This window comes from Choloepus didactylus, chromosome 10, assembly GCF_015220235.1.
Source record: "Choloepus didactylus isolate mChoDid1 chromosome 10, mChoDid1.pri, whole genome shotgun sequence".
In the NCBI taxonomy this organism is placed as follows: domain Eukaryota; kingdom Metazoa; phylum Chordata; class Mammalia; order Pilosa; family Megalonychidae; genus Choloepus; species Choloepus didactylus.
In genome coordinates, this window is record NC_051316.1 from 5837423 (window position 1) to 5851327 (window position 13905).

General features: G+C 36.8%; 1 pseudogene; it reads right to left on the reverse strand.

Moving 5' to 3' along the window:
• Positions 1-8219: 8219 nt before the first annotated feature.
• LOC119505184 lies at positions 8220-12313 on the reverse strand (annotated as a pseudogene).
• Positions 12314-13905: the final 1592 nt, after the last annotated feature.

Consider the following 13905-nt stretch of genomic DNA (forward strand, 5'->3'; position numbering starts at 1 on the left):
ATTCACCACTAAAATTCATTCATGTTTCATCACTGATCTCAATTAGCTGAAGCTTGAGATTTTCATTGTTTCATTCATGATTGTTTGGTGTCTATAGTTGTACAATTTGTGGAGTCATGTTACTGCATAGTGTCATTTAAGAGTTATGAGATCAGACAAAAAATAAGTGATATTATGAATATAATAATTAAGAGCATCACGTATGTCTCTATTAGGACACTCTAAGCCAAGGTTCCCAGGACCCTAGAAGCCAACCAAGAAGAGAATCAGAAAAATCAGGTTTGGCAGGGTTGTAAGCTTATTTGGCTGCTTCTCTAGCATGGACTTCTTCTACCACTACCTCATGGTAAACTTCCCTTTGACTGCCGTTTACAAATACACAGCACTGGGTAATCACTAGTGCACACACATGTCCTTGGGAAGCCAGAATATTGTCTAATGCCAATGGATTTTGTAGTCATTTTGTGAATTTCCAATACTTCACCAGCTATTGAGCTGATGGTCTGTCCTAGAAGAGAGAGATTTTTTCTAACTCTTAATCTATCTTTTCTAATACAATCTATATTCCTATAGTGCATCTTCCATCAATGTAGAGAGCTGCCCCAATGCCAAGAGAGCAATACCAAGAACAGAACACCCAGTAAGTTCAGCCTAGGTCAATGAGTTTTCCATGATTCATTTACAGCTGTCTCTAGTTTGACAATAGACTCTTCAGGAGTTTCTATAGAATGGGAAGAGGTAATAAGAGCCCCCATTTTTCAATTTTCCATTTTGGAAGCTTACCATACATAGACACTTGGGGAAAATCATAGGTTATATAATAGGCTAATACCAATTAATGGGTATTATTTTGTGTGTATTGCAACCACAGGCAAAATAATGTCATTGAAGTGGGTAATAAGTGTGTTGATTAATTTAAGGAATTGGGAGTAAATTCCAAAAAGAAGATCATAACCATCATTATGTTTATTTTTATTTGATATCTTGGTCCCATTTAAACAACAATTTCCTTTGCCTGCTCAGCCCACCATAAATTCATGTCTTGAATGGAATAAGTTCTTATGTTATTAAACCCATTGTGTGCTTTGACAAAATGGTATCTCTAAAGGGGATTTGGCACCTATTTTATGTTCCTGCCTCATGAAAAGAAAAGGAGTCTTGACATATAGGGACTGAATATTTACTATGTCTCACAAGTTGACTATTGTTATCTGTCTAGTTTCTAATAAAGCATGATATTCCTTGGGCTAAAGAGGTCACATCATAATCCCAATCTTGGGAATTCTTAAAGTGCAGCCAAGAGTCATTTAAAGAAGGAGATATATCAGATTGGGTATATCTGATGTTTCCTGTCAGAGCCAAATCTACAAGTGTAAGGGTGTTGGTTATTAGAGGAATACCTGTTTTAGTAGGGGTGGATACAGTTAATCTGATTAGTTACATTTGGTATATGTAGTGCTAGAAGAATGAAGGAATTGTGTCCAAGGTAAGAATATATATGGCAGAATAAGGAAAAGAGAAAATGCAAGAAAAGCATGGTGAAGGTAAGGTATTCTTGGGAATGGAGTTTGGGCATTGTAAGGGGTATAGAATGAATAACAATGTCTAGAGAAATGATGAAAAGGAAGAGACAAGGAATAAGATAATGACATCAAGGTAGGGATCTAGGGTGTCATCTACTTTTCTGATATCTTGGGTAGAAACTGTCTACATCAGATGCTCTCTACTTATGGAGGCCTTGTGTCAATTTTAGCTGGAAGTTCAAAACAAGAGTGATTTCACCAGAGCTTGGAATATGGTTTTGGTCGTGACATGTGGGACCAGCAGTCAATTCCTTGGAGTTTTAGTGCTGTAGGTGCGGTCAATAATACTTGACAAGGTCCTTTCCATCTAGGTTCTCAACAGTCTTTCATTGCTATCTCTTCCAGTATACAAGGTCTTTGGTTAAATATAATGTAAATTCCACTTTACAGGAATCTTGGGAAAAGCATCCTGGATCTGTGAATGGTGGAACTGGGTATATATGATTAGTACTTTACAATACTCAGCAGTTTCAGATTATAATAGGTTTGGACTCAGTTTAACAGAAAAAAAAATAATGAACTTCATGAGTCTTAACACTATGATTTCAAAGAGGGACAAATTAAGTTTTCCTGAAGGAATAGATTTCACAGAAATCAAAGCTAAGGGAAGAATCTTAGGCCACAGTAGAGAGAAAGATTCAGATAATTTAAGTTGTAAGTTACCATTTATTATTTATACCTTTCCTGATTGACAGTGGTATGGACAGTGAAGCTTTTGGTTGATGAGTAAGACCTTGCAAAATTTGTCGATGATCATTTCAATGAAATGGGTGCCTTTCCTGCTTAAGAGAATAGCAGCGATTCTCCAGGTGGGGAAAACAAAATCTAATAGCTTTTTAGCTACTATGAGGGCAGTAATTTTATGATAAGGACAGGCTTCTATCAGTTCAGACAATATACATACAATAACAAGGACATATTAATACCCCATATAAGGAAAGTAGGTGTATAAAGACCATTTGAAGTTGTTCAAAGGGAACTGTCAATCACAGTATTTGACTTTGTCTCATCTTTACAATTTTACCAAAGTTATGTAATTGACAGGTGTAACATAATACATAAACTTGCCTTGCTTCTCATTTAATGTCCCTCCAGCAATGATTTTTTAGAGTTGAAATGAGGGATTCTGGGCCATAGTGTGTTCAGGTAAAATTCTCAGTATGGGTCAATTTAGGGATTCGGGTGCTACCAGGCAGCTGTCCTGGGACTACCAGAGACCATCAGAGTGGAAGAAACATCCAGATTAGAGCCAATTTTGCTTTTCAATGTCAAGAACTGATTATGGAATTTTATTCAGGGTCCCTGGAAAATTCTCCTTAATCTTGTCTACAGGATTTAAAATCATAAGCTATTGACCTGACATTGTTTGTGCTGCCCTTTTACCATAAAGATCAGCCAAAGCATTTCTTTTATGTTTTTCAGTTTATTTCCTTGAGTCATCTTCTATTTTCATTGTTACAAACTCTGATCAAAGCTATTTATTCAGCCATTAAGGCTGTCATAACCTCAGGTAAGGGTTTATATTTAAGAGATTTCTGGGAAGTAGCTGTTGTCTACCCCCCCACCACCAATTATTATCATTTTCAGTCTTCAGGTAGGATCCATCTATTAAAAGAATCAGATACAGATTTGAAGGAGGTTGTCCCTGAGATTCATCCCAGGGATAGAAAGTTCATAAACAAAAGTTTGATAGATAGTTATATAGAGAGGATTAGTAAAGGGATTTCATATGAGGTCGGTCTACTAAAGGAAAAATGTTGGGTATTTGCATTAAGAAGAGTTTGCAATGCATCAGGGGCCATTAGATGTAGGGGAGAGCCTAGAACCATGTTGACTGAAGTCTCAACCACTTTAAGGCCTGGAGTAGCATTCTGAGACAAGGTGGCTAGGGTCAAGGCTTAGACAGTGATAAGTGACATGTTTCTCCTTGTCCTTATGCTTCTGAGGTAGGACTCCCATTGCATTTCCTTCTCTTTCAAATACAAATAGGAAGAAATTCATATAATTTAGAAGTCTTATAAAAAGTGGCTGTGATAAACCTGTCTTTATCCGGATAAATACCTTTTTTGCATTATCAGTTCAAAAGAGGGGTTCTGGAATACTAATTTTAGCAAGTTCATAAAGTGGGGCTGCTAACTCTAAAAATCCCCTGAACTGCTTCTTCATGATTGGGCTAAGGAAGCTTAGAATGTTGGGAGCTGATATTTTCTCCTTCTGAGGTAGATCGTAACTGAATGATGCACAGTCCTTTGATAAACTATATTTTATCCTTTGATCTTTATGTCCTATTATGGTCAATGTCTCTAGTAATTAAAGGTAGTATTCCTCATAAGCCTTCTAATTTTTAGGACAAATTAGTAGGTTATGAACATATTCAATGAAAGTAGATGCTGTGAGAAGTTTAAACCTTTTTTAGATCTTGATTGAGAACCAGAGATAAATAAGAGGGAGGCTCAGAAAATCCTTGAAGCATGACTGTCTATGTACATAAATATTTTTAAAATTTTCCCAGGTAAAGGCAAATGCATACTGTTTTCAGGATCAAAAGGGCCACTGAAGAATGCTGAGCATAAATCTATTACAGTAAAACAGGTGAAATAGAAAAAAAGATGGTATTTGTATAAGGTACTGTATAGGAAATTTTGAGATTACTATTTTCTTTATAGCCCTTATATCTTGGATAAACTGATAAGCATGACCTTCTGTTTTTTTTAACTGGAAATATGGGAGTATTACATGGGCTAGTGCATGGCACAAGGTGTTCTCTTGATGAAACTCTCTACTATTGGAATAAATCATTCTTTAGTTTCTGATTTTAGGGGATATTGAGATAGCTTTGGTAAAGCTTTAGTCAGATGTATCCGGACTTTCATAAGCTCTGCTCCAATAGTTTACCCATAACAGTTGAATCTTTTGTCCATAAGGCCTCTGGGTCTAACCATAGCATTTTGGGGAGAACTTGTGTTGGAAAATGCCCAACCTAACTGCAATAATCAAAGTCAGCTATTAACTCAGCATGTATCAGGGTCCTCTGGAATTTCAAGGAAAAATCCCTGGGCATGCATTCTAATTTGCAGCATAATTTGCTCAATAAATGTCTACCTAAGAGACTAACTGGAGTGCTTTTACAGAAAATAAATGAATAGGTTTCTTGTAAGTGTCCTATGGTTACATTCAATGGTTGAGATAAAAGGCTAATCTGTGGGTTGTTTGTAATTCTTATCAAATTGACAGTTTGGTCACCCTGAGCAGAAAGTGCTAGAAATATAGTAGGATTAATAGTTGAGAATGTGGACTCTATGCCAATTAAGAAAATTTGTTTCAGCCCATTGATTGTAATTTGAGTTTCCCCTTTTTTCATCTTGTTCAATTGAGGGAAAGAGGCCACAATCTCCAGTGGACCTCTTTCAGGATTGGCATGTATGTGGTGTCTGATTGACAGTGTTTCCTTTTCTTCTGAAGGACAGGACATTCTTTTTCCTATAGCCTCTTTGTCTGCAATAGCTACATATGTCTTTATTACAATTATTTGCTGGATGGGGCAGAGAGACATGTACTCTTTGGTTTGCAGAGCTGTGAGTTTAGTAGAGTTTCATTTTTGTTCTAGTGCTCTATCAAAATCTTCTGCTAAATGTTCAGAAAGGGACAATATTGCCTATTCAATCTATTGCTTCCTTTACTTTCCTAATAAATACACATTAAAAGATATATAGACTGATTCTGAATAATTAAAGTAGTTCCAGACAAATTATTTGTGTAACCTCAAAATGGGATGAGCTACCAGAACAGCACACCTGATAGTGCTTTGATCTCTGTGAATTTTCCTCTAAGAAATACTGTTTCATAAGGCTATTTGTGTGTGTGTGTGTGTGTGTGTGTCTATGTGTTTGTGTGCTTGTGTTTGTGTGTGTGATGGAGTAGTGTCATGTTATTTACCTTTTGTTTGCTCAAGAAGGAAATATGAAACAAAAATGGTGATTTATGAAATATGAAATCATATATCTTCTCATATAATGAAAAAAAGACATGTTATTTATGGTAAAATCCTGGTACACAAAGATGACTATATCTGTATAACAAGGCAATGATACACAATCATACTTAAATGGAACAAATAACAATGTGTTAATAATAAATTATGGCATGTCTCCTTCAGTACACCTAACAATGCCTGTGGCTGAGTAAGATAAACTATGGATTATAAATCATTACTCAATCCCAACCTCTTTCTTTTAGCTCTCAGAATGGCAAATGTCTAGTTAAGAGTAGTATTTCAAGAAAATATTTTTTATTTACTTCTGAGAAAAACATAGTTATGAATGTATTCTTTTGATGACATAGCTTTATTTCATGTATGACAGTTTTTTCTGTGGTATCACTAGAAAAAAAGGTCTTTTATACCTCATGACATAAAAATCATTTCATCTTCACCTCCAATACTCAGTGTAAGGATGTAAGGACAATAACAATGTAGGATTTCCACATAAACATCATTTCTTACCTTAATTTGAATTGTTCATTAAAATACAGTCATTATTTTGAAAAAAAAACATCATTTTTCCTTTTTTAATTTGTATATTACAATACTTTCTTGTGATTGAAATGAAATATAACTTCCCAGGAAGGATCCCCTCTCACAATAGACAGAAATGAAAAAATCTCATTCAATGTATCCTACTCTTCTAATTTCTTCTCAACTGTATCCCATTTCATAAAACATTATTTGGCTTTAATTTTATGTGTTTTTTAATTAAAATAATGTGTTATTTGTATGTGTTTATGCATATTATCAAATTAGATAATAAATTGAATAAAAACATGAATATAGAACAAAATGAATAAGATCACATCTGAGGTTTTCTTAAAAATTATTATTCTGACTTATTTTCAGGTACCAGCCTCACTTTTCTGGGTTTAATTTGCCTTATGGACAAAGAAAATGGCTTGTGCTAGTTCAGTGGTTCTCAACCAGGGGTGACCTTGTTCTGCCAGAAAGCATTTGGCAATATTTAAATACAACTTTGGCCATTACAGAAGAGGTGGATAGAGACAAGGGATGCTGCTAAACATCCTGGGATAAAATAAAAGATTTTAATGCAATGTTGAATTTCACAACTTTATTGAGCAATTTATGAATCAGGCAGGATCCCATTCAGAAAGTAGAAGGAAGTTCCATTAAAGGGGTGGAAAGGAAAAGCTCCTATAGGCAAATGCAGGAAGCAAGTGAGGAAATGTCTTTATCGGCTAACAGTAAGATTCTCTTTTACTTAAGGAGTATTACAAAATGGGGAGCCATTTGTTGCTTAGGAATGTGGAAGTTAGCTGGCAAGTTGATCATTTATAAAAAATAGAAACTGTGTTATGTTTTTGTTTTTGTTTTTTCTGACATGGGGTTTAGCATGGGCAACTCCATTTTGGGTCTACTAGATTTTATTTATCACCTACAATGAACAAAAGAGCCATAAGCAGAGAATAACTTGGCCCTAAATGTCAATAGTGCTACTTTTGAGAAACCTGCTGTTTTGGGTTTGCTAAAGCTAATGAAATGCAACATACTAGAAATGTACTGGATTTTAACAATGAGGATTTGTTAGCTTAAAAAGTTTACAGTTCTAAAGCTGTGAAAATGTCCAAATTAAGGCATCAACAGGAAGACACATTCTCTGAATAATGCTGCTGGCATCAGGGACACTTCTATCACATGTGAAAGCACATGGCCATGTCTGCTGGTCTTTTTCTCCTGGGTTTTACGAAATCCACCTTCTGGCTTCTGTGGCTTCTTCTCTAAACATCTCTGAGGCTTTCCCCATGGGCCTCTCTTAATTTCATCTCTTAGCTTTGTAGGTGTTTTCTCCTAATATAAAGGACTCCAGTAAAAGGATGAAGACTCCTTTGAGAGAGGTGGGCTGCATCTCAATTGAAATAACCTAATCAAAATGTCCCATCAACAATAGGTCTGCACCCACAGGAATGAGTTAAAAATATATAGTCTTTTCTGGGGTACATAATGACATAAAACTACCATACCTGGGTTAGAAGAACTGTTAACATTTTTAATAGTATATAAATCCATTAGACATTAATTACCTTAGGCTAACTTATATCAGAAAATGAAAAATAAGCCTTATATTTGATAGTTCCCTGCTAGAGAAGCTGGTGTGCTACTTCTTACAATAGAATGAAACTTAACATAATGTATGAATAACCAAAAAGACAGTATATTAAAATTGCAGAATAATTCAACATACCTTATACATTTCATTTTTAGGTAATAATAAATGGCATTTTTCAACTTACCTATACTTTGATGAAGTTTTCATAGGAGGGCACATAATTTAACATTATAAAGAGTCACTAAGATGAATTTTCAGATTTGGCAACATCCCAGAATATTTGGATTGCTTTAAGGATATTTAAAAATGTACATTTTCTTTTAGAGGATTAAACCTTAAATGTTATCTTAAAGATGATAATGTAATGGTGGTAAAATAGCCAACAATTTTATGCTATTACTATGTGTTCTATGAACTTTGCATATTTTACAGCTGATGTAAACATTTTAATATGTTTAATCCTCAAATTATTCTTTTACTAGTACAATTTCATAATTCAGTTCTATTAGTCCTCAAAACAACCTTATTCACCAGGCAGTATCAAATTGTCCCCATTTACAGAGGACACAAGTCTCTCAAATATATAATATTCATTTTCATACCAAATTTATTTGGCTAAATTTTCATATTAAATTAACAATAGGGGGATATTCAGTTTAACTAATCCAATCATTTATATTTTCAGAATTACTGCAAAATGCACATTATACATTCAGATGTAAACAATTTATTGCTCCAACTCTTTCAAGAAAGAATAAAAAATAAAGTGACTGTAGGATCACTAACTAATGAGCAAAGAAATGTTCTTTTTGTAATTCAGGAATGTTTATACAGAATAAGAATTTGGGACAGAATGTTCCTGGAAGAGGGGTATTCTAGTTTGCTAATGCTGCTGGAATGCAAAACACCAGAGATTGATTAGTTTTTATGAAAGGGGGTTTATTTGGTTACAAAGTTAGTCTCAAGGCCATAAAGCATCCAAGGTAACACATTAGCAATTGGGTACCTTCACTGCAGAATGGCCAATGGTGTCTGGAGAACCTCTGTTAGCTTGGAAGGCATATGGCTGGTGTCTGCTCCAAAGTTCTGGTTTCAAAATGGCTGTCTCCCGGGATGTTCCTCTCTAGGCTGCAGTTCCTCAAAAATGTCACTCTTAGTTGCACTTGGTATATTTGTCCTCTCTCAGCTTCTCCAGAGCCAGAGTCTGCTTTCAATGGCTGTCTTCAAACTCTCTCATCTGCAGCTCCTGTGCTTTCTTCAAACTGTCCCTCTTGGCTGTAGCTCCTCTGCAAAATGTCCCTCACAGCTGCACTGAGTTCCCTCTGCCTCTTGGCTCATTTATATAGCTCCACTGATCAAGGCCCACCCTGAATGGGTGGGGCCATGCCTCCATGGAAGTATCTAATCAGAGTTATCACCTACAGTTGGGTGGGGCACATCTCCAAAGAAACACTCAAAGAAATCTAATCAAAAGTGATAACATCTGCCCACACAAAATTACATCAAAGATAATGACATTTGGGGGGCACAATATATTCAAACTTGCACAAAGGAACAGAATATTTTATGTTGCTGAAGAAAAGTTATCCTTACTTCTAGCAAGTTGTGATGAACTTAAAATACTTGGAGCATGAGGTATGTATGGGATAGTCATACATGATGAGATAGGAAGTGAAGGTTAGGCCTTGTATATTTGAAATGATTTAAGTTATCATTTATTTGAAAATCCAATTTCTTTCTAAAAGTTTTTTGAGAGCATTTTAGCATCCTTGCTTGAAGCTGAAGATTATGGAGTTCAACATGGGAAATATAGCTGTATAAAACACTGCAACCATTTTATCAGTGTTGAGAAAATAAGTGGTCATGGGACATAAATTCATAAATAGTAGGGCCCCATAGAATAGGGTGACTGCTATAAGATGAAAAGCATGGGATAGGCAATGTTTTGCTTCTGCCTCCTGGGAACTTGCACCCAAAGCAATGATGAGGATAAAGAAGCATGATATAAATATGACCAAGAAAGTGTTAGCCTGGCTGAAGCCATACAAGAAAAAGAGCAGAAGCTCATTGGTATTGGTATCTGCACATTATAAAACCAAGAAAGGTGGCATATCACAGAAAAAGAAATGGTTGACAAGTGTATTAGTTAGGGTTCTCCAGGGAAACAGAATCAACAAGAGATATGTAAATATAAGATATTATGAAAGTATCTCACACAACTGTGGGGATGCAGGAGTACAAATTCCATAGAGTAGGCAGCAAACTGGCAACTCTGATGAATGTGTTCAATGAACTCTGCAGGCAGCAAACTGGAAAGTTCAATGAACTCCTCAGGAAACTCTTCACTGTCTAGCTGAAGGAGAAGTGAAGGTCCTTTATCTGTCTTACTTAAAAGTCTTCAACAGATTGGATTATATCCAGCTGATTGCATTCTCTCATTGTGCAAGAGAAACCCTTCATTGATGTAATCAGTCACAGCTGCAGCCAATTGATGACTTAATAAACCAGCTTCTGGTTTATTGACCAGCCACAAATGTTCTTGTAGTAACAGTAAGGCCAGTGCTTGCTTGAACAGAAATCTGGGTACCATCACCTGGCCAAGTTGATACATGAATGTAACCATCATGACTGGAGCCACAAAACGGCAGACTGAATGTGAGGCAGACATTTACCAGTGAAGTCATACTTCTACTGAAGTATTCCAACACAATGAGGCAGATACAGACTCTTCTAAACATAAGTGTAAAATAGAATATTGGGTTACACATGGTTGCATAATGGTCATATTCTATTGTGGCCAGGATAAGGATACAGTATCAGCAAAACAAGCAAAGAAAAACATTTTTAGTGCATAGCTGCAGGAATAAATACTATTCTTGGATCCTAAGAAATTCACCAGCATTTTAAGAGTGATTACTGTAGAACAGCTGTTGTCTAAGAAAGACAAGTCACTAAGAAAGTGATACATGGGAGTTTGAAGACTTGATATTAACTATGATCATTAAGCTCATTTTTCCACCACAGTAAATGTGCATAGTATGAGAAATACCAGGAATAGTGTGACTCTGATAGGTAAATACTCTGTGAATCATGAATCCAACAAATATAAAATCAGTTGGTATGGTATAATTGCTCTCCAAAATTTTCTTAGTTTTGTTGTTTTCTCATCAAATATAGATGATTTGGCTTGGGTGTTCAATGAACCAAGAGTGTCTTTATTCTTCCATCTTAGAGAGTGTTCTGGTTTGCTAATGCTATTATTATACAAAATACCATAAATGGATTGGCTTTTATAAAGGGGGTTAATTTGGTTACAAAGCTACAGACTTAAGGCCACAAAGTGCCCAAGTTAAGGTATCAGCATGAGTATACTTTCATAGAAGGATTGTCAATGGCATCTGGAAAACCTCTCAGTTAAATGGGAAGGCACATGACTGTTGTATGCTCACTCCCAGGTTGCATTCTTCAAAATGTTGTTCTTGAGGCATTTTGTCTTCTCTTAGCTCCACTGGAGCAAATACTGGGCTAGCATCCCCAAAGTGTCAGCAAAGGTCTGCTTTCAGTGGCCATCTCCAAAATGTCCCTCTGAGCTGCTCTGAGGTCCTTCTGTTTGTGAGCTCTTTTATAGGACTCCAGTGATTAAATCAAGGCCCACCCTGAAAGGGTGGGATCCATATCTCCATGGAAAAAATCCAATCAAATATTTCTCTTACAGTTGGTTGAGGCACATCTCCATAAGAACACTCAAAGGATTCCAACCTAATCAACACTAATACATCTGCCCCAAAAAGATTTCATTAAAGAGCATGGCATTTTGGGAGACATAATACATACAAACAGGCACATTCCAACCCCTGGACTCCAAAATGACATAATCTTTCTATATACAAGATACATTCATCCAGTCACAATATCACAAATACTTAAGTCATTACAGTAACAAAAGTACAAGATCTTATCAATATGAGTTACAAGCATGGTCTGTCCTAAGGCAAAGTTCTCCTCTGGCTCTGTACTTGTGAAACTTAGAAAAAGTTATCTTCTCCCAATATACAAAGGAGGGGAAGTAATAGGGTAAATGTTCCTATTGCCGTAAGGATAAACTGAAAGAAAAACAGGGCTTGAAAGACCAAAGCAGTTCCTAAAATCTGCAGAGCAAACTTCATTAGTTTTCAAAGTCTGAGAGTCATTTAGAAAAGAGTGTTTTATTCTTGGGGCTTGAGAGAGTGGGAGTCCAACACTTTACAAAGGCTTATGCAGCAGCCTTTTTCTCTCCAAATGATTGGCTAAGTACTCCAACATATCCATGCATTGGGGAAACCACCTTCTCAGCCCCAACCTCCTCAAACATTGGGGTGGCACCTGTACTCTTTTCCATCTCTGGGACACTCTCTCAACCCCTTCAGAAGAGGGAGGTGGTGGCCAGGCTCTCCCCAGTCACCAGGGAATGTGTTTCACCCTCTCTGATATCTGGGTTTGCAGCACTCTTCCTGAGTATCAAGGTGGAATACCCACCCTCTGCCTTGGGGGCAAATTCACCTTTTCAACATGCTTCGGTTGCTCTGCTCTACTTTCCTGAGATTTCTTGACTCCAGGTTTCAATCTCCATGGTTCCATCTTTGAAGAAAGTTTTCCTTCAATTTTTCTCTTCTTTGTCCCTTCCAGTCTAGACTGGAAATGGTTCTATCTATATAGAACTTGCAGAAAATCTGTTGGCTTGGCATGAAGCATACAGGGGTCAAAACCATCACACAATAGGACTGTCCACAAATCTTTTCTTGGTAACTCCATCTCCAACTCTGGCTTGTACTGAAATTGTGGTTGGGTTCCATGTTTGTTTAAATCCTCATGTGGTGCTGTAGCTTCTTTTTGGAATCCCAGAATTTTCCAAACTATCACTTTCTGGTTTCTTTGTACCCAAAAGTACATGTCTTAGCTTATCTCTGTCCTCTCACATTTTAGTGTAAGCTGCAAGGAGAAGCCAGGTGTTCTAGTTCGCTAATGCTGCCAGAATGCAAAACACAAGAGATGGATTGATTTTATAAAAGGAGGTTTTCTTGGTTACACAGTTACAGTCTTAAGTCCATAGTGTCCAAGGTAACACATCAGTAATTAGGTACCTTCACTGGAGGATGGCCAATGGTGTCCAGTAAACCTCTGTTAGCTGAGAAGACACATGGCTGGCATCTGCTCCAAAGTTCTGGTTTCAAAATTGCTTTCTCCAAGGATGTTCATCTCTAGGCTGCAGTTCTTTAAGAATGTCACTCTTAGTTGCACTTGGGGTATTTGCCTTTTCTTAGCTTCTCCAGAGCCAGAGTCTGCTTTCAACAGCTGTCTTCAAACTATCTCTCATCTGCAGCTCCTGTGCTTTCTTCAAAGTGTCCCTCTTGGCTGTAGCTCCTCTTCAAAACATCACTCATAGCTGCACTGAGTTCCTTGTTTTTCAGCTCATTTATATGGCTCCACTGATCAAGGCCCAACCTGAATGGGTGGAGCCATGCTTCCATGGAAATTATCTAATCAGAGTTATCACCTACAGTTGGGCGGGGTGCATCTCCACAGAAACAGTCAAAGAATTACAATCTAATCAACACACTGATACTTCCATCCACAGAAGATTACATCAAAGATAATGGCATTTGGGGGGACATAATACTTTCAGACTGGCACACCAGGGTACATCCTCCACACACAGTCTACAGATTGCCTTGGCTCAGTATTCTGGCTCATCACTTTCCAATTCTACCTTCCATCGGACACCAGGATGCAGTGTTGCCAAATTAATAGTCTGCACTTTAAAACAGGAATAACCTTTCTTCCAGTTTGCAATGACACATTCAAAATTTTTGCTCAAGGCCTCATCAGAGTTATCTTTGGAGTTGATATTTCTCCCAACAGTCTCTTCAATGCATTCTAGGCCTTTTCCATTAAGCTTCTTACATTTATTCCAGAATTTTCCCCTTATCCATTTAAAAAGCCATTCCAACATGTTTGGTATTGGCAAACTCAGCAACACCCCAATTCTCTGGTACCAAAATCTTTTCCAGTTTGCTAATGCTGCTGTTATGCAGATACCAGTAAATACATTGGCTTTTATAAAGGGGTTTTATTTTAAAATGTACTGTCTGAAGACCATGAAAATGTCCAATAATGCATCAACATGGGTATACCTTCAACAGAGGAAGATAAATAACATCCAGAAGAACTCT